Genomic DNA, 27,177 nt, shown 5'->3' with positions numbered 1-27,177 from the left:
CTTCCACGGATACAATTTGTGTGTGAAACAAAGAGACTCAAACATGTCAAACCCAAAACAAAAGCAGTGGCAACAAAGGCCTATTCCTGAGACACATTTGTACGATGTTCACCGAAGATAATGGATGAATGCAATGAAGTGAGTGATGTAATGTTCTGGCTGTGTGACAATGTCTCTGATAGCATATTATAAAAGTGCCACCGTGACTGATGTTCACAATGGATGCGAGTGTTTTTTTGGTGCTAGATGTGTAATATTGGTGCTGCTTTAATATGCTTTTATACTGTGCGTGAGCAATATCACATGATGGGTGCACCTGGAGAATATTGAGCTGATGGGTAATTAATATTAGTGTCGTTCATAAGTTATAGGAACAGAATTAAGCCATTCGGCCCATCAAGTCTACTCCGCCATTCAATCATGGCTGATCTATCATTCCCTCTCAACCCCATTCTCCTGCCTTCTCCCCAGAACCCCGGACACCCGTACTAATCAAGAATCTGTCAGTCTCCACTGTGGCAATGAATTCCATAGATTCACCACCCTCTGGCTAATCCTTATCTCCTTTCTAAAGGTATGTCCTTTTATTCCTAGACTCTCCCACTCGTGGAAATATCCTCTCCACATTTGCTCTATCTAGGCCTTTCACTAATCGGTAATTCTCAATGAGGTCCCCCCCCCCTCATTCTTCTAAACCCCACCGAGTACAGGCCCAGTGCCATCAAACAATCTTCATTTCTTAATTCAATCATTACTGAGATCATTCTTGTAAACCTCCTCTGGACCCTCTCCAATGCTGGCACATCCTTCCTCAGATAGGGGCCCCAAAACTGCTCATAATCCTCCAAATTCAGTCTGACCAGTGTTTTATAAAGCCTCAGCACTACCAAGTCCCTTTGCACCTCAATTTCTGAATTCTCTCCCCACTTAGAATTTAGTCTATGCCTTTATTCCTGCTACTGAAATGCATGACTCTCACTTTGTTATGCTGTATTCCATCTGCCACTTCTTTACCCACTCTCCCAACCTGTCCAAGTCCTTCTGTAGAGTCCCTGCTTTGTCTATACTACCTGCCCCTCCACCTATCTTTGTATCATTTGCAAACTTAGTAACAAAGTCTTCAATTTGTATATCCATGCCGTGAGTGGATTTCATTGCACCTTATACTGTCCACAGGGTTTAACGCGTACTAATGCTGATGTTACAGAGTGATAATCGTAGAGTCCTACAACATGGAAACAGGTCCTTCAGCCAAACTTGCCCACACCGATCAACATGACCAGACGTTTCGGGTAACATAGAAACATAGAAACATAGAAAATAGGTCATTCGGCCCTTCGAGCCTGCACCGCCATTCAATATGATCATGGCTGATCATCCAGCTCAGTAATCTGTACCTGCCTTCTCTCCATACCCCCTGATCCCTTTAGCCACAAGGGCCACATCTAACTCCCTCTTAAATATAGCCAATGAACTGGCCTCAACTACCTTCTGTGGCAGAGAATTCCACAGACTCACCACTCTGTGTGAAGAAATGTTTTCTCGTCTCGGTCCTAAAAGATTTCCCCCTTATCCTTAAGCTGTGACCCCTGGTTCTGGACTCCCCCAACATCGGGAACAATCTTCCCGCATCTAACCTCTCCAACACCTTAAGAATTTTATATGTTTCTATAAATTCCCCCTCAGTCTTCTAAATTCCAGCGAGTACAAGCCTAGTCTATCCAGTCTTTCTTCATATGAAAGTCCCGCCATCCCAGGGATCAATCTGGTGAACTTTCTCTGTACTCCCTCTAAGGCAAGAACGTCTTTCCTCAGATTAGGAGACCAAAACTGCACACAATACTCCAGGTGCGGTCTCACCAATGCCCTGTACAACTGCAGTAGAACCTCTCTGCTCCTAAACTCAAATCTTCTTGCTATGAATGCTAACATACCATTCGCTTTCTTCACTGCTTGCTGCACCTGCACGCTTGTTTTCAATGACTGGTGTACCATGACACCCAGGTCACGTTGCATCTCCCCTTTTCCTAATTGGCCACCATTCAGGTAATACTCTGCTTTCCTGTACTTGCCGCCAAAGTGGATAACCTCACATTTATCCACATTATATTGCATCTGCCATGCATTTGCCCACTCGCCTAATCTATCCAAGTCGCTCTGCAGCCTCCTAGCATCCTCCTCGCAGCTAACACTGCCATCCAGCTTCGTGTCATCCGCAAACTTTGAGATGTTGCATTCAATTCCCTCGTCCAAATCATTAATATACACTGTAAATAACTGGGGTCCCAGCACTGAGCCTTGCGGTACCCCACTAGTCACTGCCTGCCATTCCGAAAAAGACCCGTTTATTCCTACTCTTTACTTCCTGTCCGCCAACCAATATTCTATCCACCTCAACACTGAACCCTCAATACCGTGTGCTTTAAGTTTGTACACCAATCTCCTATGTGGGACCTTGTCGAAGTCCAGATACAACACATCGACTGGTTCTCCCTTATCCACTCTACTAGTTACATCCTCGAAAAATTCTATAAGATTCGTCAGACATGATTTGCCTTTTGTAAATCCATGCTGACTTTGTCCGATGATTTCACCACTTTCCAAATGTGATGCTATCACATCTTTAATAACTGACTCTAGCATTTTCCCCACTACCGATGTTAGGCTAACTGGTCTATAATTCCCCGTTTTCTCTCTCCCTCCCTTTTTAAAAAGTGGGGTTACATTAGCTACCCTTCAGTCCTCAGGAACTACTCCAGAATCTAAAGAGTTTTGAAAAATTATCACTAATGCATCCACTATTTCTGAGGCTACTTCCTTAAGCACTCTGGGATGCAGCCTATCTGGTCCTGGGGATTTATCTGCCTTTAATCCATTTAATTTACCTAACACCACTTCCCGACTAACCTGGATTTCCCTCAGTTCCTCCATCTCATTAGACCCCCGGTCCCCCGCTATTTCCGGCAGACTGTTTATGTCTTCCTTAGTGAAGACAGAACCAAAGTAGTCGTTCAATTGGTCTGCCATCTCCTTGTTCCCTATGATCAATTCACCTGTTTCCGACTGCAAGGGACCTACATTTGTCTTAACTAATCTTTTTCTCTTCACATATCTATAAAAGCTTTTGCAGTCAGTTTTTATGTTCCTTGCCAGTTTTCCCCTCATAATCTATTTTCCCTTTCCTAATTAAGCCCTTTGTCCTCCTCTGCTGGACTCTGAATTTCCCCCAGTCCTCTGGTATGCTACTTTTTCTGGCTAATCTGTATGCTTCATCTTTTGTTTAGAGACCCTAGTTCAGACCCTTCGGTTGCCCCAATGTCAGGTTAGACAGGCTGACAAGACCACACAGCACAAACCTGCCTTCTTTCCAAAGAAAACAAGCTCCCAATTATTAGCACATTCGAAGAACGATCTTCCCATTCATCATTGGTTGGAGATGTATGGCTTTTAATTAGGATTTCCGTTCTTGCAAATACATTCACTAAAACCCAGCATGGCATTACCAACTGGTAACGCCGTTGTTTACATCAAATAAATTCATGTCCATCTTTCGTTGGGATAGCACAGGGGGAAGTAAAAAGACTTTGAAGTTTCCTTTTCGCATGCAAATAAAATGTTTCAAAGTAAATTACCGGCAGTTATCACAGGGGTCCTCTGTTTACCAACAGTTTGGAGACTTCAGTTCTTTCTTCAACCAAATTGCTGGCACGTCGCCCAGAACAATTCTAATGGGAGTGGTCTTTAGCATTACAATCCACTGATGTTCCTGGTGTGTGGGCTTGGGTGACAGCAATTCAAGGTTTTGTTTCAAAATTGATGAATTCATGCACTCTCGTTGCTGTGCAAATATCTTCGCAAATGCATCCTTAATTAGTTTGCGGAAGGACATCTCCATATTCCAGCAGAAGTAACTATCAATGCCAATGCCCAGCTCGCCCTCTGCACATTCCGATCTTGGCCCCGAGCCACCGGCGTCGAACGGGAACCGCGCCGCGAGAACGGGCAGGGGCCCACGAAGGACCGCCAAGAGCGAGGAGGGATGTCTAGAGCGAGGAGGGCCAGATGGAGACAGAGGAGGGCGAGGTGGAGAGGGAGGAAACATAGAAAATAGGTGCAGGAGTAGGCCATTCGGCCGTTCGAGCCAGCACCGCCGTTCAATATGATCATGGCTGATCATCTGAAATCAGTACCCCGTTCCTGCTTTTTCCCCATATCCCCTGATTCCTTTAGCCCTAAGAGCTAAATATAACTCTCTCTTGAAAACATCCAATGAATTGGCCGCCACTGCCTTCTGTGGCAGAGAATTGCACAGATTCACAACTCTGGGTGAAAACGTTTTTCCTCATCTCCGTCCTAAATGGCCTACCCTTTATTCTTAAATTGTGACCCCTGGTTTTGGACTCCCCTAACATTGGGAACATTTTTCCTGCATCTAGCGTGTCCAATCCTTTAAGGATTTAATATGTTTCTATCAGGTCCCCTCTCACCCTTCTAAAGTCCAGCGAATACAAGCCCAGTCAACCATTCATTCATCATATGTCAGTCCTACCATCTTGGGAATTGACCTGGTGAACCTACGCTGCACTCCCTCAATAGCAATAACGTCCTTCCTTAAATTAGGAAACCAAAATTGCACACAATACTCCAGGTGCAGTCTCCAGGGCCCTGTGCAACTGCAGTAGAACCTCCTTGCTCCTAAACTCAAATCCTCTCGATATGAAGGCCAACATGCCATTAGCTTTCTTCACTGCCTGCTGTACGTGCATGCTTACTTTCAGTGACTGATGTACAAGCACACCCAGGTCTCTTTGCACCTCCCCTTTTCCTAATCTGACACCATTCAGATAATTCCGGTTCTCTGCCCTCTAAAGTCTCCAACCTTTTCGTTCCCCAGTCCCACACGGCCCGATTTTATCTTCTCCCCAAAATCCACAAACAGAACTGTCCTTGCAGACCGATTGTTTCTGCTTGTTTATGTCCCACTGAATTAATTTCAACATACCTCGACTCCATCATATCCCCCCTTGTCCAATCCCTCCCTACCCATGTCCAAGACACCCCACATGCTCTTCACCTTTTCAATGACTTCCGTTTTCCAGGCCCCCACGCCCTCATCTTTACGATGGATGTCCAGTCACTCTACACCTACACCCCCCACCAGGAGGGTCTTAAAGCCCTCCGTTTCTTCCATCGACCGCTGAACCAGCCAATTTCCAAGCGCAGGCTCGGCGATCGTTTCGCTGAACACCCCGGTTCAGTCCACTTTAATCTACCTGATCTCCCAGTTACTCAGTACTTTAACTCCCCCTCCCATTACCAATCTGACCTTTCTGGCATGTGCCTCCTCCATTGTCAGATTGAGGCCCAGCGAAGGTTGGAGGAACAGCACCTCATATTTCGTTTGGGTAGCTTATACCCCAGCGTTATGAACGTTGACTTCTCTAACTTCAAATAACCCTTGCTTACACTTTCTCTCTGTATAGGGTGGTCGCCGGTTAGCATAGACACAGTGGGCCGAAGAGCCAGTTTCAACGCTGTATCTCAGAATCTGAATAGAATCAGAATAACCTTTATTGTCATCCAAAAATCAAATCTATTGGACGAGATTCCGTTACCCACAGTCCAACAATAAGAGCAATAAATATAAGTAATAACACACACAATCACAAACCAACACAAAACAACAACAAAAAAACCATCACAGTGTGTCTCATCCAGTCACCTCCTCACTGTGATGGAAGGCCAGAATGTATTTTCTCTTCCCTTGCCATCTTCTCCCGCGGAAGTTGCCACATTCCAGGCCGTACCGGACGGTGAAAGGTCTGCAGCGGGCCGACCCAAGCCCTGCGATTCGGAGCGGGCAAAGACGCTGCCACAGCACGTCGGGGCGGTCGTGGCTCCCGACATTGAAGCCCCCGCCGGGCAGAGAAAAATCCCTCGTCCTATTTCACGCCGCACCGGACGATGAAAGGTCCGCAGTGGGCCGACCCAAGCCCCGCGATTCAGGGCGGGCGAAGACGCTGCCGCTGCCGGAGCTCCCGATGTCAGCCCCCACCCAGGGGCCTGCGAGCTTCCAATATCCATGCGGCCCGCGGCCGGAGCCTCCGAAGGCGAGTTGCAGCCGCTCCCGCAGCGCCACCACAGCATCCGAAGGCAGCAATCTCCGCAGATGGTAAGTCCGGTCCGTGGGCTCTGTGAACCAGAGCCCAGGTGGTCCCAGCTGGAGGTCGCCAGCTCCTGGTGTTTGGCCGATGGTAGGCCACAGCGGGAACGGAAACACGACCCAGAAAAAAAGGTCGGATCTCCGTTTGGAAGAGACAATTTTACAGTTCCCCCCCACACATAGTACACAACCACAAAAACACTACATCACATCTAAACACTACAATTAAGACAAAAACCAACAAAAAACACAAAAGACAAACGGACTGCAGGTAAGCCGCAGCTGCTGCGCAGTGCCGCCATTTTGAGCATCTGTAAGCTAAAGTTAGACTAGACCGCTTGGATACATGAAGTATGTTCCTGTGACTGGGCAACTCAAGGGCCAGGGAAGAATCGGCTAAGGATAAAGGTGAAGTTTGAAAACAAAATTCGAGTCCATCCATTTATTTTTCTTTTGATTTTAACTGAATAAGCATTATTGGAAATAATTATTCCAATAATGATTAGAAATAATTCTCAAAGGTTTGCCATCATCTATAAGCCACAAGTCAGGTATGCAATAAAATTCTCTTTACTAGCTGGATAGAGGTTAAACACTGCATCAATACCACCTGATCGATGCAATTAAATGCCGATTGCATTATCTATTGATCATGATTCAAAGTTCATAAAACAATTTTTCTATAATATATATTAAGTATATTTTATATGGAATCCATTCACCAAACTCTTGGGAGTAATTCCAGTGACTGCTGTGCATGGAGTCTTGTTTGACTGTTTACAATCATGGAGCATACATCATGGAAACAGGCCCTTCGGCCCAACTTGCCCATGACAACCAAGATGCCTCATCTACATTAGTCCCACCTGCCTGCGTTTGTCCCATCTATATACTAAAACTCTCGTTTGTTTGTTTGTTTGTTCCTGAACTACAGCTAAAACGGTACACGATAGTGCGACAATTTTACTCACCATCGTTCCTTTGGTGCTAAGTTTCATTGAAATCGGTGTTATATTTTTAAAGTCATTCACATTTTTAAAGTTTAAATCTACCTCCAAAGGAGGGAGGGAGGGGGTGGAAGGAGGGGGGGAGGGAGGGAGGGAGGGAGGGAGGGAGAGGCGGAGGTGGCAGGATAAGGGGGGTTGAGGCGGATGGAGAGGGGAGGGGAGTAAGGGGAGGGGAGAGGGGGAGGGAGGAGGGAGGGGGGGCAGAGGGAGGGGTAGAGGAGAGGGTGCTGCACCAATGCAGGAGAGGTTTGGGCCCAACGTGTCCACTTGGTCTAGTATACCTCTAAACCTGTCCTATTCATGTACCTGTCTTTTAAATGTTGTGATAGTACCTGCCTCAACTAATTCCTCTGGCACCTCGTTCCACACAGCCACCACCCCCTGTGTGAAAAGGAAGACCCGGTGGGCCCTGGGCTGTGGGGAGAAGTGGCTGAGCTCTCGGCAGCAGGCCTGGCTCGCAGGGGGGAGCTCAGACACCGAAGTTCTCCCCCCCCCCCCCCCCCAAAGACCAGGGTGTGCGGGTTTTCTCCGAGATCTTTGGTTTCTACCCATGCTCCTAAGACTTACGGGTTTGTAGGTTAAAATTGACTAGTGATTTCCACCTTCTCCATCAGATCGTCACAGAGACAGCACGACATGTGCGTCTCAAGTCACGGCGCCCCTTTGCCGTGCAAGCCCACGAGCTGCTCTGTACAACACCGGTTGACACGTCCAAGGCCACCTGGGTCAAGACGAGATGGAGAGACCAGTGGAAGTCAGTGGAACCATCTAGGCTACATCGGTGAACCCATGGACGTCCCTGGCCGGGACCTGCCCCGAACGCAGTGGATAACCCTCAATCGCTTGAGGACAGGCGTCGGTCGCTATGGACTAGCGATGAAGAGGTGGGGTCTCGTGGACAGTGCCTTCTGCGAGTGTGGGGACCCAACACAGACAGTGGAGCACACAGTCACCAGTTGCCCCAAATACCGGCCACCGAACGGTGAACGAGGTCTGATTGACCTGGACGATGACACGTTGGCCTGGCTCGCCCCAACGGAGCTGCAGGTCTAAAAGCCATACGACAGAAGTAGAGGCTTTGATGCAAGTGTAAATTGTCCCTAGTGTGGTGTTAATGTACGGGGATCGCTGGTCGGTCGGTGCGGACATGGTGGGCTGAAGGGCCTGTTTCTGCGCTGTATCTCTGAACTAAAAAACTAAAGCCAAGGAGCAGGGATCCACTGGCGACGACGGACGTGAGGAACGGGCTGGTTGGAGAGAGACCGGGGTATTGCCCCCAGCGGTGGCAAGGTCGGTTGCAGGAGGCACTCCTGGGACACAGAGGTGGTCGGGCGAGGAGAGGGATATCAGTTTGCGGGCCGAGCTGGTCAAGGGTGATGGTGGAGGCCCTGCAGCAGTCTTGGGCTTACCTGGATCAGGAATCGCTCCAGTACATCGAGCGCGGACTTTAGAGTTTGTTGTAAATGGCTCCAAAATATGGCAACTGGTGCATGTGTGCTCTATGAAAAAGATATTTCACTACGCAGTGCATTGGTGACAATAAAGAACAAAAAACCATTAAACCATCGTTTGAAACATATTGACCCGATAATAACCTCATGTTAATTTGAATGAATCATACAGCAACCGATGTTGTGATACATGTGATAATAAAGTATCATTGAATTATTGAATTGAATCATTGAAAAAGCACCATTGAACCATTGATAAAATTAACATACATAAAAATGAAGGAATGGAAAAACTGAAATTCATATCATCATATCATATCATATATATACAGCCGGAAACAGGCCTTTTCGGCCCACCAAGTCCATGCCGCCCAGCGATCCCCGTACATTAACACTATCCTACACCCACTAGGGACAATTTTTTTTTTTTTTACATTTACCCAGCCAATTAACCTACATACCTGTACGTCTTTGGAGTGTGGGAGGAAACCGAAGATCTCGGAGAAAACCCACGCAGGTCACGGGGAGAACGTACAAACTCCTTACAGTGCAGCACCCGTAGTCAGGATCGAACCTGAGTCTCCGGCGCTGCATTCGCTGTAAAGCAGCAACTCTACTGCTGCGCTACCGTGCCGCCCTAATTATATGCAAAGCAGGTACCAATCAGGTACCAATCTGTTCTCCTGGCTTCAGATCATATTATCAATCATCTTCACTCTAGCAAGTTGCACTTGTCTTTTTAAACACGATAATTGCATTTGAATCTTGAGCCTTTGGAGGTTTTCCATATTCTCACAGGCCTCTAAAGGAAGAGGATTTTCAAGGTTTAATTTCCATTCTAAGTTGACATTCTCTCACTCTCCATTTCCCTGGAACTCAGCAATTCCTACCTGCAGTACATTTCTTCCATTATTTGTTTGTTTTATTAAATCATTCCTCTATTCAGCCACACGTTCTCGGAAAGCCCTGTTATTGAATTATAACGTGAAGCAGCATACAAGCAGGGCCTCAGCTCATTGAGTCCACACCAACCATTAAACATCTATGAAAACAAATCTAAAGTGGGAAGTCAAAGGAATTTTAACGGCTAGGGTGAAAATGCTCCACTTAAAGGAGATGTGTGGGAAGAGTTTTTGTACACAGTGGGTGGTGAGTGCCTGCAATTAGCTGCCTGGAGTAGTCGTTGAGGCATGTATGAGACCTCTGGATAGGCAAATGAATCTTTTGGTGATGGAGGGTTATGGATTATGTGCAGGCAGATGAGAGCTGTTCTTGGCATCATGTTCAGCATAATGGTGCGGCCAACATGGGTACACTGGTTTCCTCCCACCCTCCAAGGATGTGCAGATTTGTAGGTTTATTGGCTTCTGTAAAATTGTCCCTGGTGTGTAGGATAGAACTAGTGTGTACGGATGAACTTTGGTTGGCATTGGCCCGTGGACCATGGGGCCTGTTTCCATGCTGGGTCTCTAAATCCCCACATACTGTATCTTTAAACTAAACTTATCTCGTCCCACCAGCTGGAGGAACTCTCTTGGTGCAGTTCAAATTGACGGCCTCTGTGGATTCTATTTGCATTTCTTGCTCTGGCCTAGTTCTGGTGAGAGTTGCTTATTAACCTTCTGAACAGAACAGGTGTCTGTGGAGTAAATATTGATTTGCTGGAACCACAGGTTCAATGCGATCTACAGAAACCCCCGTTGTAGGTAAAGTTACTGTTCTGTCTGCTTGGCTTTGTTGATTAGCACAGATTCACAGGTTGCATGCCTATTTGAAATAGATTTTCTTTCCCTCTGTACTTTAAGAGAGAAGTTAGCAATTACTGATGCCGGGCACATTTTATTTTAGTGATTTCTATTCCATCGTGCTGAGTGAGAGAGAAAACTGTTCTACTGCACGTTTCTCCTATGCCTTTGCTACCAGGTCTGTTATTTGTTGACAGACAAATCAGGAGACCAGAAGGTAGGGGAAATAGGGGAGGAAAAGGTTACAGCGAGAAGTCAAGAGAATGGGATTGAAAGGGAAAAATAGATCAACCATAATCGAATGATGGAGCAGATTCAATGGACTGAATTCTACTCCCATCTCTTGTGATTTAGTTTGATTTGGTTTAGTTGAGAGATACAGCATGGAAGCAGGGCCTTTGGCCCACCGAGTCTGCACAGACCAGCCATCCCCACACACTAGCACTATCCAACACACACTAGGGACAATTTACAGTGCCCTCTATAATGTTTGGGAAAAAGACCCATCATTTATTTATTTGCCTCTGCACTCCACAATTTGAGATTTGTAATAGAAAAAAATCACATGTGGTTAAAGTGCACATTATTTTGGTTTCACCATGTAGAAATTACAGCTGTGTTTATACCTAACCTCCCCATTTCAGGGCACCATAATTGTTTGGACACATGGCTTCACAGGCGTTTGTAATTGCTCACGTGTGTTTAAATGCCTCCTTAATGCAGATATAAGAGAGCTCTCAGCACCTAGTCTTTCCTCCAGTCTTTCCATCACCTTTGGAAACTTTTATTGCTGTTTATCAACATGAGGACCAAAGTGGTGCCAATGAAAGTCAAAGAAGCCATTATGAGACCGAGAAACAAGAATAAAACTGTTAGAGACATCAGCCAAACTTTAAGCTTACCAAAATCAACTGTTTGGAACATCATTAAGAAGAGAGCACTGGTGAGCTTACTATTCGCAAAGGGACTGGCAGGCCAAGGAAGACCTCCACAGCTGATGACAGAAGAATTCTTTCTATAATAAAGAAAAATCCTCAAACACCTGTCCGACAGATCACAAACACTCTTCAGGAGTCAGGCGTGGATTTGTCAATGACCACTGTCTGCAGAAGACTTCATGAACAGAAATACAGAGGCTACACTGCAAGATGCAAACCACTGGTTCGCCGCAAAAATAGGGTGGCCAGGTTACAGTTTGCCAAGAAATACTTAAAAGAGGAACCACAGTTCTGGAAAAATGTCTTGTGGGCAGATAAGATGAAGATTAACTTATATCGGAGAAATGGCAAGATGGTATGGAGGAGAGAAGGAACTGCCCAATATCCAAAGCACACCACCTCATCTGTGAAACACGGTGGTGGGGGTGTTATGGCCTGGGAATGTATGGCTGCTGGAGGTACTGGCTCACTTATCTTCATTGAGGATACAACTGCTGATGGTAGTAGCATAATGACTTCTGAAGTGTATAGACATATTCTATCTGCTCAAGTTCAAACAAATGCCTCAAAACGCATTGGCCGGCAGTTCATGTTACAGCAAGAAAATGATCTCAAACATACTGCTAAAGCAAAAGCAGTTTTTCAAAGCTAAAAAATCGTAAATTCTTGAGTGGCCAAGTCAATTACCTGATCTGAACCCAATTGAGCATGCCTTTTATATGCTGAAGAGAAAACGGATGGGGACTAGCCTCCAAAACGTGCATAAGCTAAAGATGGCTGTAATACAGGCCTGGCAGAGCATCACCAGAGAAGACACCCAGCAACTGGTGATGTCCATGAATCGCAGACTTCAAGCAGTCATTGCAGGCAAAGGATATACAACAAAATAGTAAACATGACTACTTTCATTTACATGACATTGCTGTGTCCCAAACATTATGGTGCCCTGAAATGGGGGGAGTATGTATAAACACTGCTGTAATTTCTACATGGTGAAATCAAAATGTATAAAAAATGCCTTTATTAAAATCTGACAATGTGTACTTTAACCACATGTGATTTTTTTATATTACAAATCTCAAATTGTGGAGTACAGAGGCAAATAAATAAATGATGGGTCTTTGTCCCAAACATTATAATAATAATAATAATAATAATGCATTACATTTATATAGCGCTTTTCATATACTCAAATACGCTTTACAGGGATTTAGAGAGCATAGGGAAGTGAATAAATAGATAAATAAGTAAACGAACAGAGAAAGGAGACAGAAGGTGAAGTGACCTTCAGTGGTTGAAGGCAGTACTGAACAGGTGAGACTTCAGTGATGTTTTGAATGTGGTGAGTGTGGAGGAGTCTCTGACGGTTTGGGGTAGTGAGTTCCATAGGGTGGGAGCAGTGATGGAGAAAGCCCTGTCCCCCCAGGATCTGAGTTTGGTCCGGATGTGGGGGGATAGGAGATTGGCAGCAGCAGAGCGGAGGGTGCAGGTGGGAGTGTGCCTGTGGAGGAGGTTGGTCAGGTAGGATGGGACCAGGTTATGGAGGGCTTTGTAGGTCATGAGGAGGATTTTGTACTGGATTCTCTGGGGGATGGGGAGCCAGTGGAGTTTGTAAAGGACGGGGGTGATATGGTCACGGATCGGGGTGTGGGTGAGTAGGCGGGCAGCGGAGTTTTGAATGTATTGAAGTTTACTGATGATTTTTGAGGGTGCGCCATAGAGGAGGCTGTTGCAGTAGTCCAGACGGGAGGTGATGAAGGCGTGGATGAGGGTTTCTGCAGCTGTGGAGGAGAGGCATGGACGGAGACGGGCAATGTTTTTGAGGTGGAAGAAGGCTGTCTTTGTGATGTGTTTGATATGTTTGTCGAAGGAGAGGGTTTGATCAAAGATGATTCCAAGATTCCGGATGTGAGGGGAGGTGGATACTGGGAGACCATCAATATTGAGGATGAAGTTTTGGAGGGCACTGTACAATTTCAATTTCACCAATCCAATTAGCTGACAAACCTGCACGTCATTGGAGTGTGGGATGAAACTGGAGAACATGGATTAAACCCTGGGGGAACGTACAAACCCCATACAGACAGCACCCATAGTCAGGATGGAACCCGGGTCTCCGGTGCTGCAAGGCAACAACTCTATCGCTCCTCCACTGTATCGCCTCCTTATGACCTGATGATCGTGCTTCAGAATTTATCTAAACGAAGGCCAACTATGATAACAAGCCTGAGTTGAAACCATGCAGTGCAGAAATAGACTTTCAACCAGAATTGTCCATGCTGGCCACTGGAGGCAGCACAGTGGCGCAGCGGGAGAGATGCTGTCTTACTGCGCCAGAGACCCAGCTTTGATCCTGACCATGGGTGCTGTCTGTACAGAGTTTGCATGTTCTCCCTGTGACCGCGTGGGTTTTCTCTGGGAGCTCCGGTTTCCTCTCACACTCCAAAGACGGACAGGTTAGGATAGTGCTAGTGTATGCGAATCGTTGGTTGGCGTAGACTCGGTGGGCTGAAGGGCCTGTTTTGCGCTGTGTGTCTAAAGTCTAAAGTAAAGACCAAGATGCCATGATTCTCTCCCCACAGATGCTGCTCAATATTTTACAAGATTTCTTTTTTTTATTTCAAATTTGTTGTATTTTGCTTTTGAGAAATCTCTTGGGACAGGCAGCATCTTCATGAATCACTGAAACAAGTTATTCGTGCAAGATTTAAAGGATATAAACTACAGCCGGCAGCGGTCCACTGGTGTTGGATTAATCTGCCAAGTTAAATTAAAATGGCATTAGGGAGGGGCAGAGTCATGCAGCGGTAGAGTTGCTTGCTGCCTTAAAGCGCCAGCAACTCAGGCTCCACAGTATCTGTGGGGAGAGAATCATGCCATCTGTCTCTTGGGGTGCTATCTGTACACAGTTTGTACGTTCTCCTTGTGACCGCATGGCTTTTCCTGGGTGCTCCGGTTTCTTCCCACACTCCAAAGACGTACAGGTTTGTAGGTTAATTGGGTTCTGTAAATTGTCCCTGCTGTGTAGGACAGAACATGTGCACGGGCTGATCGCTGGCAGGCATGGAGTCGGTGGGCTGAAGGGCCTGTCTCCACGCTGTTTCTCCAAACTAATCTAAACTAAACTAAACTGAACTAATTCAATAAGACCACAGTTTATAGACTACAGTCGATAGAGTACAGCTCTGCCTTTAACACCAGTATCCCAACTCAGCTCATCACCAAACTCACGGGACTTGGAGTCAGCACACATCTCTGCAACTAGATCCTCGACTTCCCAACCAGTGAACGTACGGGACAAATCATCCTCTAAAATAATCCTCAACACCGGTGCTCCGCAAGGATGGGTTCTCAGTCCCCCTTTTTTTACTCCCTTTACACCTACGACTGTGCAGCCGTTAATAAATCTAATTCAATTTATAAATTCGCAGACGACACCACCATTGTGGGCCAGATATCAAATAATCACGAGACAGAGTACAGGACGGAGATTGAGGAGCTCGTGATGTGGTGTGGAGACAACATCCTTTCTCTCAATATCAGCAAGACAAAGGACAAAGATAGTAATCGACTTCAGGAAGCGAAGCGGTACTCATAACCCGGTTTGCAATGGTATCACCAAAGTAGAGATGGTTGAAAGCTTCAAATTCATTGGAGTAAATATCACCAAAAACTTCTCCTGAACCACCCAAATTGAAGCAATGGCCAAGAAAGCACACCAGCGCCTCTACTTCCTTAGAAGGCATAGGAAGTTCGGCATGTCTCCAACAACTCTCACCAACTTCTGCAGATGCGCTAAAGAAAGCATTTTATCGGGATGCATCACAGCATCCATGTTCTCCATCCATGACCACCAGAAATCGCAGAGAATTGTGGACGCAGCCCAGACCATCACACAAACCAACCTCTTTTCCATTGACCATTTACACCTCATGCTGTCTCGGCAAGGCCACCAGCACAATCAAGGATGAGTCGCACACTGGCCAAAACCTTCTTCTCCCCTCTCCTATCGGGCAAAATACTGTATATAGAAGTGTGAAAACCCATACCTCCAGATTCAGGGGCAGTTTCTTCCAAGCTGTTATCACACAACTGAATCATCCTACCACAAATAAAGAACAATTCTGAACTACTATCTACCTCATTGGAGACTCTCGGACTATCTTTGATCGGACTTTACTGGCTTTATCTAACACTAAAATGTTATTCACGTTATTCCCTTTATCAAGCACTGTGGAGGACTCGATTGTAAAGATGTACAGCCTTTCCTCTGACTGGTTAGCACGCAACAAAGCTTTTCACAGTAACTCGATAAGTGTGACAATAAACTGAACTCAAACTCAAACTAAACTAAACTAAACTCAGAAATAGAACGAAACAAAGAATAAATTATCTTTTTTTTAAAAATGATCCATTCACAAACAACTTGACGAATGCTTTAAATGGTAATCTTATTACAAAGACTGGTAAATGAGAATATCCAGGCCAAAATTGGACTTGAATGATGAAAGTTCTAAATTTGTTGCTTTGTCCTGGTGATAGATATGATCATTAAAAAAGCTTTTAATTTCCACAGCTTTGTTTCTGTCTTTTTTTTATCATGCTTTGTGTTTTGAATGGTCATGCATAATTAATTGTAAGGCACATGACTGGATAATCACCTTTATTAATCTCCACCACTATAAATCTCTCTGAATTTATCACATTGTCAACTTCCAAGTTGATGTAGGACAGACAGAGGAAATGGAAAAGCGCGCAGAGTTATTTAAAAGCGAATTCTGAAAGCCTCGAGGGACGACATGTCAAGGATCTGCGGTATGCAGGAGTGGGGTGAAGATGGATAACGAGGGCATCCTTCGAGTGATTTTGGCATGTATTATGTTAACCACAGGGACCTGCATCCTTCCACTGAATGTGCTTTTAATCACCTGCAGGTAGTCATCTCCTACACACAGATAACAGCACAGTGGTGCAGCGGTAGAGTTGCTGCCTCACAGCACCAGACACCCCAGTTCGATCCTGACCTTGGGTGCTGTCTGTATGGAGTTTGTACGTTCTCACTGTGACTGCATGGGTTTTCTCCGGATCCTTCAGTTTCATCCCAAACCTCCAAAGACATGCATGTTTTTAGGTCAATTGGCTATGCTAAAAATAGTAAATTGTCCCTAACGTACAGGATAGTGCTAGCATGCAGGGGGATCACTGGCCTGCACGGTCTCAGTGGGCCGAAGGGTCATTTTCCACACTGCATCTGTAAAGTCTAAAGTTTTGCTGCTTTTCCCACCGCCTCATTAGTGCTTAAATATATCTGTCACTGTGTGGTGCTGTTCTGAACTGGAATCCATTTTGTGCCATCAGGTTAGTTAGTTAATGATACCCGGATATTGGTACAGATTGATGCATAAGGCCAAGTATGTCCAGGTCATACAATATCCTCAGATTTCACCAATGGTTGTACATTCAATGGGAGACACAGTGGTGCAGCGGTAGAGTTGCTGCCTTTTAGTGATGGAGACCTGGGTTTGATCCTGACTACAGGTCCTGTCTGTGCGGAGTTTGTACGTTCTCCCTGTGACCACGTGGGGTTTTGCCGGGAGCTCAGGTTTCCTCCCACACTCCAAAGATGTACAGGTTTACAGGTTGATTTGCTTTGGTACAGATTGTACACTGTCCCTAGTGTGTAGGACAATGCTAGTGTATGGGGATCGCTGGTCGGCGCAGGCTCGATTAGGCGAAGGGCCTGCTTCCGCCCTGCATCTCTAAAGTCTAAAGTAAAGTCAAAATAAGAGGAAAGTAACTTTGGGTGTGAATATCACTCAATTCTACTCAAGGTACCTACAAGTTAGGCAGTCTATGACTTTATTTCTAGGAGCACAGGTGGCCGAGGTGTGATCTTAGAGCGGCGTATAAGTTCATGAGGAGAAAGACATTCTTGCCATAGAGGGAGTACAGAGAAGGTTCACCAGATTGATTCCTGGGATGGCAGGACTTTCATATGAAGAAAGACTGGATAGACTCGGCTTGTACTCGCTGGAATTCAGAAGATTGGAGGGGGATCTTATAGAAACTTACAAAATTCTTAAGTGGTTGGACAGGCTAGATGCAAGAAGATTGTTCCCGATGTTGGGGAAGTTCAGAACAAAGGGTCACAGTTTAAGGATAAGGGGGAAGTCTTTTAGGACCGAGATGAGAAAGTTTTTTTTAACACAGAGAGTGGTGAATCTGTGGAATTCTCTGCCACAGAAGGTAGTTGGGGCCAGTTCATTGGCTATATTTAAGAGGGAGTTAGATGTGTCCCTTGTGGCTAAAGGGATCAGGGGGTATGGAGAGAAGGCAGGTACGGGATACTGAGCTGGATGATCAGCCATGATCATATTGAATGGCGGTGCAGGCTCGAAGGGCCGAATGGCCTACTCCTGCACCTATTTTCTATGTTTCTATGTTTCTAATAGATAGGATGAATGCACATTGTCTTATACCCAGAGGAGGGGAATCATGAACCAGAGGACATAGGTTTATGATGAGGGTGGAAAGATCTAATAATAACCTGATGAGCAACCTTTTTATACAGAGGGTGGGCTGGGTATGGAACAGGTTGCCAGAGGAGATAGTTAAGGCACATATTTTCACGACATTTAAATGGAATTTGGACAGGGACATGGATAGAAATGGTTTATTGGTTGGCATGGGCCAAAGGGTCTGTTCCTTTGGAAGGATGTGTATCACGTGCAGGTAGATGAGATTAGGTTATTTTAGCATCAAGTTCAACCCAGACATCGTGGGTCAAAGGACCTGTTCTTATGCTGCACTCTTCTAAGAAGTTCTAGCAACCTCACAAAACAAGTTAGTGATGCATAATATTATGTGAGTGCCTTTAGAATGGATTCCCAATGGGGGAGAAAAAAAATCAATGGTTTAATGGCGCTTTATTTGTCACATATGCAACAGCACAATGAAATACTTTTTGCATATATTCAGGGCTGGATTAAGCTAGTGCGGGGCCCGTAGCATATGTTATAAAGGGGCCTTAAATACGGAACAAGGGGACGTCACCGCCCACGACCCACATGACCTCACCCAGCCAGCGGCCACATGCTCCCGCTTCACCAATGACGGCCGCCCGGGCCAGTGTACAATCTGTACCAAAGCAAATCAACCTGTAAACCTGTACATCTTTGTGTCCTGAGGGTGCCTCTTGCAGCCATCTTGAAGGAGTGGAGACATAACCATGCTTCACCCTCCTACTGGCCTTTGCTCCTCACATTCGAGGTCTCCAGTTCCCTGCCGATTATGCCGACCGACAAGCCTTAGGGTGGCTTCCTGGTCCCGTTGACCGAAGCTCTTCTGTTGTAGTTTGTTGTTGAATAAAGACATTCTTAAATTTTTACCTTTGCATGATGAGCAAAGGTAAAAGGTCAGTTTAGCTTAGTTTAGAGATACAGTGCGAAACAGGCCCTTCGGCCCACCGAGTCCACGCCGACCAGCAATCATGCCGTACACTAACACTATCCTACATACACTAGGGATAATTTGCAATTTTACCGAAGCCAATTAACCTACAAACCTGTACATCTTTGGAGTGTGGGGTAAACCAGAGCACTCAGGGAAAACCCACGCGGTCTCTGGGAGAACGTACAAACTCCGTACAGACAGCACCCGTAGCCAGGATCGAAACCGGGTTTCTGGCGCTGTAAGGCAGCAATTCTACTGCTGCACCATGCGGTTTATATATTAACATAATTTGGGTTTGCCATTAAGTCCTTTTCATAAACGAATCAGAATGAAAGTCCGCTGTACTCTGAAAGCGAGTTGTTCTCATTAGTTGCAAAGCAGCTGTTAAATTGATTGGGAAAGTAATGACAAGGATTGGAAAAGGCACAGAGGTGAAAGTAATTGATGAGTCCGTTAACAACATAGAACCTTGATCTTTCCCAGAGCAAAGTACAAATTAAATCTGTGAAGCAGATTTTTTAAATGATTGAGAGCATGGAATTAAAATGTGATACTCTTATCTGATTATCCAAAGACATTGCAAGATCGTATGTTTCTGAAGCTATTTACTTGGTCGGTAAGTTTTCTCACTTCTGGCAGCACAGTGCTGCAGCCAGTAGAGCCGCTGCATCACAGGTTCGATCCTGACTACGGGTGCTGCCAGTGTGGAGTTTGCACGTTCTTCTGTGACCGCGTGGGTTTCCTCCAGGTACTCCGGTTTCCTCCCACATTCCAAAGACGTGCGGGTTCATCGGTTAATTGGCCCGCGTGTGTTGGGAGTGGATGTGAAACTGGGATAACATTGAACAAGTATACTGTCGATGGGCGGTGACTGACACAAAATGATGGAGTAACTCAACGGGTCAGGCAGCATCTCTGGAGAAAAGGAGTAGGTGACGTTTCGTGTCGAGACACTCTTGGTTGGCGTGGTGGTTTTGGTGGGCCGAAAAGACTGTTTCCACACGGTGTCTCTCAACTAAACTGCAACCAGATCTTTCTTTCACTGTGAAATCTATTGAATGATTCCAAACTTTTCCGCTTTTCAATTGATTTCCAGAATCAGCAGTATTTCTTTTAATGTTCTTTCTTTTCCTACCCCCGTCTCATTACCAATTGGATTTCATGTTTTACATCAAACCTCGAATTGCTCTGCAGTGATCATCAATTTAGCCAATCAAACCCAAGAGTCAAGGGTCAAGAGTGTTTAATTGTCATATGTCCAGAAATGGAACGATGAAATTATTACTCCCAGCAACAGCTGCATAAAAAGATTTATTAACACAGTACACAATTGATAATATAATAAAGAATCAAAGTTCAATAAATAAAAATAATAATGAGGTGCAAAAACAAAACAAAGCCGGACGTTCCTAGTACAACCCAGGCAGATGGTACTTTGGATCAAAGATACTAGAGGAACTAGAGGAACTAGAGGGACCCCTCCGTCGAAATCTCCTATACGGAAGTGTAGTATACAAAGGAGTGGAACGTCCGCCATTTTAGTAAGCAAAACCTGCCGTTCGCTATGCCTCTCGTAGTGTAATCAGTGTTGTCGGGGAACAGTATGTGTGATGATACCATAAAAATGCAGAAAATATCTCATCTATCTATTCACAGATTTTTGTTATTTTTCTTTTAAAATGTTTCTGCAAGTTTCTGCCTACTAAAATGTTGCCATGACATACTACGGTTTTTAGGGTCGAGTGGTCTATCTTGCTCCTCTAGTATCTTTGTTTTGGATAGACACAGACTTCATGAGTAACTCAGCAGGTCTGAAGAAGGGTCCTGATCCAAAACGCCACCTACCCATTTTCCACAGAGATGCTTACCGAATAGTGAAAGGCCTGGATAGAGTGAATGTGGAAAGGATGTTTCTACTCGTGGGTGAATCTCGGTCCAGAGGCCATAGCCTAAGAATAAAAGGACGTACTGTTAGCAAGTAGATATGGAGTAATTTCTTTAGTCAGAGAGTGGTGAATCTGTGGAATTAATTGCCAAAGACGGCTGTGGAGGCCGTCAATGGATATTTCTAAGGTAGCGATTGACAGATTCTTGATTAATATGGGTGTCAGTGGTTATGGGGAGAAGGCAGGAGAATGGGGTTGAGAGGGAAAGATAGATCATCCATAATTGAATGATGGAGTAGACTTGATGGGCTGAATGGCCTCATTCTGCTCCTAGGGCTTATGCTGCCTGACTCGTTGACTTACTCCAGTGTGTTGTGTCTATCTTTATTATAAACTAGCATCTACAGTTACTTTTTATTAAAGTTGGCAGTTTGGAGTTTAGTTTTATGTTCATCGTGTTCAATAGTCTGATGGTTCTTGCAAAGAAGCTGCTTCTGACCCTGGACATTATAGTTTTCAGACTTCTATGGCTATCTTCCCGATGGCAGAAGTGAAATGAGAGCGTGGCCAGTGTGGTGTGGGTCCTTGATGATGCTGGCTCCCTTTTTGAGACAATGCCTCTTATAAGTCCCTGTGATGATGAGGATGTACCCAGTGCACAGCACGCAGTCTGAAGAAGGGTCTCAACCCGAAACGTCACCTATTCTTTTCTCCAGAGATGCTGCCTGGCCCGATGAGTTAATCCAGCTTTCCGTGTCTATCGTAGATCAATTAAAAATCCTTACAAGGGTCCGGGATAATTCTGGAGTCGTAAAAAATCTAGATGCATTACATGGAAGCCCTTATGAAACTTAAATGGGGAAACTTGTCTCTCCCAGTCTCCGATACAATCTCATCAGAGACGTGAGATGCATCCCTGCTTCTGCACATTCAAATCCATTTTGCAACATGGTTTAGCCCCCAAAGGACACGCTTTATGTTGTTTGAAATTGCCCGTGAGTGTTCACATCACCCGTGTAATAATAATCACCATAGAAACGTGAATGTCGAGAGGGATTGTTCCTTTGCAGCGCATGGAGTATGATTGAGATCGAAAGAGAGGTCAGACAGTGTGGTGTCGGAGTAATGGTAAACGCTTAAAAATTAATGAGAGTGAACATAGTCAGAGATGCGCGAGCCTGTTAAAAGAAGAAGTACCATCTACAAATCTATCAGGTTCATATCATATCATATCATCATATACATACAGCCGGAAACAGGCCTTTTCGGCCCTCCAAGTCCGTGCCGCCCAGTGATCCCCGTACATTAACATTATCCTACACCCACTAGGGACAATTTTTACATTTACCCAGCCAATTAACCTACATACCTGTACGTCTTTGGAGTGTGGGAGGAAACCGAAGATCTCGGAGTAAACCCACGCAGGTCACGGGGAGAACGTACAAACTCCTTACAGTGCAGCACCCGTAGTCAGGATCGAACCTGAGTCTCCGGCGCTGCATTCGCTGTAAAGCAGCAACTCTACCGCTGTGCTACCGTGCCGCCCGTCCTTCAACTTCTTGAGAATCTCATACAGCATTGATAAATAACTTTGCAGTAATATCCTCGACAAAGGAACAAGGTTGTGCAGGAAGGTATACAGCGAAGATAGACACAAAGTTGCTGGTGTACAGCGAAGATAGACACAAAGTGTTAGCGTAGCATCTCTGCAGAAAAAGAATGGGGGACATTTTGTGTCAAAACACTTCTTCAGGCTTATTGTTCTCCAGTGATGCTGCCTTTATCATGTATCTGTACACTGTGGATGGCTCGATTGGAATCATGTATAGTCTTTCCGCCAACCGGTTAGCACGCGACAAAAGCTTTTCACTGCATCTCAATACACGTGAAAATAAACTAAACTAAATCAATACAGTGGGATCTTGGTCAATCACAGACTCATCAGAGTCTTCTGTAGAGGGAGGGCCAGCTGTAATAACTAATGTATAAAATACATTGTTCTTTTTTCATAGAGTACTTGATGATCAATTACTTGTCATGTGTCCAAGAAACATATATTAATGTAACAATAATGGCTCTATGAAATATTTCATGGCAATAACATTTCTGAGTGGATTGTAATGTCTCAAGAATTCATTGAGGCACAATAAAAAAATATCTTAAAGATGTAATGTTTATTTAGAGTCATGGAGTCATAGAGTGATACAGTGTGGAAACAGGCCCTTCAGCCCAACTTGCCCACATCGGCCAACATGTCCCAGCTACACTAGTCCCAACTGCCAAAGCGTGGTCCATATCCCTCCAAACTTGTCCGATCCATGTACCTGTCTAACTGTTTCTTAAATGTTGGGATAGTCCCAGCCTCAACCGCTTCCTCTGGCAGCTTGTTCCATACACCCACCACCCTTTGTGTGAAAATTTGATTGTCCTGGTCAAAGCGTTATAGAGTCAGACAATGTGGAAACAGGCCCTTTGGCCCAACTTTCCCATGCTGACCATATGCCCAACTGCACTAGTCCCATCTGCCTGCATTTGGCCTGTATCCCTCAAAATCTTTTTTATCCATGTAATTAAATATCTTTTAAATGCTGTTATAGTACTTGCCTCAGCTACCTCCTCCGGCAGCTCGTTCCATACAGTCTTCACCCTTTGTGTAAAAAGGTTTTCCCCATCAGGTTCCTATTAAATCTTTAATCCCCCTCACCTTCAATCTATGTCCTCTAGTTCTTGATTCACCTACTCTGGGCAAAAATGTTCATTTACCTGATCTATTCCTTTCATAATTTTGTACACCTCTATCAGAGCAAACTTGTGTCAAACGTTATTCAGACTCATACCTAGAAATTGGTCTTGAGCTATTCTCGTGTGTTACATAGTTGCCAACACATTAGGTCATTGAGAGTATCTAAAATATGATGGAAAATATCTTTTAATAAATTATTAGGGAGTGTTTTAACAGTAGAAACAAGGAATTGCAGATTCTGGTTTATACTAAAGATAGACACAATGTGCTGAAGTAACTCAACGGGTCAGGCATCATCTCTGGAGAAAAAGGATTAGGGATCTTTCAGGTCAAGACCAACAGACTGAAATATGCCCCAAATGCCCTAATAACAACATTTGAAAGGCATTTGGACAGGTGCATGGAAAGGAAAGGTTTTGTGGGATATGGGCCTAACCCGAGCAAGTGAGACTAGTGTAGGTGCTGTCTTTATCCTTTTGGGCTCACACTTGTCTTTTCATCTTTAACCATTGTCCAACAATCTGCCTACCAAAACAGACCCTTGGCTGTGTTCACATATTGACCTGCCGAGTCCCTTCAGCATTTTGTAGTTTTCTGTAGATGGGGCAAGGGCAGGTTGGGCCAAAGGCCTTGTTTCTGTGCTGTGACTATCTATGACTCTAAATGTGATCTATGCAGAACCTAGTTTAGTTTAGTTTAGTTAATGTCACATTTATCGAGGTACAGTGAAAAGCTTTTGTTGCGTGCTAACCAGTCTGTAGAAAGACTGTACATGATTACAATCGAGCCATCCAAAGTATACAGATACAGGATAAAGAGAATACCGTTTAGCGAAAATAAAGTCCAGTAATGTTCGATTAAAGATGGTCCAAGGATCTCTAATGAGGTAGATAATAGCTCAGGACCACTCTCTAGTTGGTGATAGAATGGTTCAGTTGCCTGATAACAGCTGGGAAGAAACGTGCAGACAGCACGGGTAAGCCAGGTTTGAACCCAGGTGTCCAGCTGTGAAGGCAGGAACTCTACCGCTGCGTGACTGCCGCCCCAATTAGCCTTTTAATTGTTGTTATTGTACCTTCCTCAACTACTTCCTCTGGCAGCTTCTTCCATAAACCTACCACTCTCTGTCTGAAAAAGTACCCTGCCTAATCCTATCAAATCTTTCCGTTCACATGTTAAGCCTACACTCACTTATTCTTAATTCCCCTAACCTGGGAAAAAGGACTGTACATTCACCCAACCTATTCCCTTCATGGTCTCATACACCTCAATAAGATCAAGCCTCACTCTCCTGTGCTCCAGGGAATAAATCCTAGTCTGCCCAATCTCTCCCTGTGGCTCAGGCCCTTGAGTCTGAATGTAAACACTCCACAAAATGGGCTGGATTGGGTTGTATGCCAGATCCACTTTTGACCTATAATTCTAGGTTTAAAAAAAAGTTATAAAAAAAAGATTTTCCAGCAAATTAAAAGTTTTTTTGAAGGAAAAACACATTAGGATTTAACTCTGGGTCTCTGGATTGTTAGCTCAAATCCCCAGATTGTTTATCTTTTTTAAATGGCTTTTTTTTAAACCCAGAATTATGCCTCTAAAGTGAGACTGAAGTACAACCCAATTTAGCAGAGCTTGTGGTGAGTTTAAATTTAGATTATTGCCAGGTCTTGAGGGCCTGAGCTTATCTAGTATTTTAATTGCTGCACCATTACCTTGTGCTTAACAGTCATGGAACCACACAGTGGTCTAAGCATTTGATCAGAAAGAAGGATTTGTTGAATTTGTTTAGTATGGAAGCAGGTCCTTCGGTCTACCAAGTCTACGCCGACCATTGATCACCTGTTCACACTTGGCATTCAGGTCACCCAGTGGGATTTGTTAATGTCCCTCTGGGATAGGTCCAGGGTTTCATCATGAGTTACGGTGTCACATGACCGATGAGTCCCAAAGTCACACAGGTCATAAGTGATAGGAGCAAAATTAGACCATTCGGCCCATCAAGTCTGCTCTGCCATTCAATCATGGCTGATCTATCTCTCCTTTCTAACCCCATTCTCCCGCCTTCTCCCATAACCCTAGACACCTGTACTAATTAAGAATCTATCTGTCTCAGCCTTAAATATATCAATTGACTTGGCCTCCACACCCTCCTGTGGCAAATAATTCTACAGATTCACCACCCTCTGACTAAAAAAAATCCTCCTAAAGGAACGTCATTTAATTTTGAGGCTATGACCTCCGGTCTTAGACTCTCCCACTAGTGGAAACATCTTCTACACATCCACTCTATCCAAGCCTTTCACTTACAGCTTGGAAACAAGCCCTTCAGCCCAACCTCATGGATGATACAAAAGTTCCTTTTGGCCTCATCAGTTGTTTCCAGGGTTGGGATAGATATATGAAAGACCACAATGTGCAGGGACCATGATAAACCAAGCTGGTTGACTATGAGATGTTCCCTCATCAACCAGGGTTGCCTAAACCTGCCACTCTTACCCCTCGCTCCAGCAGGAACATGCTGTCTATAGCCTCACCCAATCTCACCTTTAAAAGCCTTTGACTTACCCAACATATCTTCACCTGCATCCCCAATGAATCTCCACAAGATCTTGTCTAATATCTGGAAAAAAAAGGATTTAGCCCAATTTTGAACTTTAACTTGTGAACCAGTCCTACGTTTCTTAATAAAACGAATAGTATTAGGTCTCTCTTCTCAAAGTGTTTCCCTACTGATGCTTCAATCACTTACCCTGCCTCATTTCCTAAATGGAGGTCTAGTTTAGTTTAGTTTAGAGTTGCAGTGTGGAAACAGGTCCTTCTGCCCACCGAATCCACGCCGACCAGCGATCCCCGCACATTAGCGCTATCCTACACACACTAAAGACGATTTACAATTTCACCAAGCCATTTAACCTACAAACCTGTACATCTTTTGAGTGTGGGCAGAAACCGGAGCACCCAGAAAAAACCCCATGCAGGTCACAGGGAGAATGTACAAACTCCATACACACAGCACCTGTAGTCAGGATCGAACCCAGGTCTCTGGCGCTACAACTCTACCACTGCACCACCGTGCCACCCATCTAGTGTTGCACCCTAACCAGTAGGGCCTTTGACCCAGATTCGGGGACGGGGTATTGCCTCCAGCATCTTCAAGGTCGCCCACAGGAGGCACCCCATGGGATACATAGGCGGTCAGCAGAGGAGTGGGATGTCGGCTCGAGCTTACCAGGACTGGGGGCACTTCAGGACTCCCAGTACGTGGACTGGACTTTTGCACTTTGGACTGCCTGTGTTTTCTGTATTTTTCTTTTTTTTTAAACAGCGCCAAAATTGTGGCGACTGTGCATTTACGGGTTGTGCAAAAGAATTTCACTGTGCTGTGTATACATGACAATAAAGAACCATTGAACCTGTCTTCAATAATTTTTCCATTGGAGGCTCTGCTAAGATCATCATTTATTGCCCATCCTTACTTGCCCTTGAGGGACTTCCCTGCCCATTTTAGACAAGGTGGGAGTTTGGATTCCTGGTCGGATGGGCCAAGCCAGGCAAAGACAACAGATTAAGATGAGATAAACGACACAATGTGCTAGAGTAACTCAGCGGGTCAGGCAGCATCCCTTGAGAAAATAGATAGGTGACGTTTTAGTCCAAGAACATTCTTCAGACGAATCACCTATCCATGTTCTCCAAGGATGCTGAGTTACTCCAGCACTTTGTTTACGTTGTTTTAGAGATACAGCCTTCGGTCTTCTATCATAAGGTTTAATGGGGCACAGAGAATAGTGTGGGGCA

The sequence above is a fragment of the Rhinoraja longicauda genome, chromosome 14 (assembly GCF_053455715.1).
Source record: "Rhinoraja longicauda isolate Sanriku21f chromosome 14, sRhiLon1.1, whole genome shotgun sequence".
Classification (NCBI taxonomy): domain Eukaryota; kingdom Metazoa; phylum Chordata; class Chondrichthyes; order Rajiformes; family Arhynchobatidae; genus Rhinoraja; species Rhinoraja longicauda.
Note: the sequence above shows the minus strand (reverse complement) of the source record.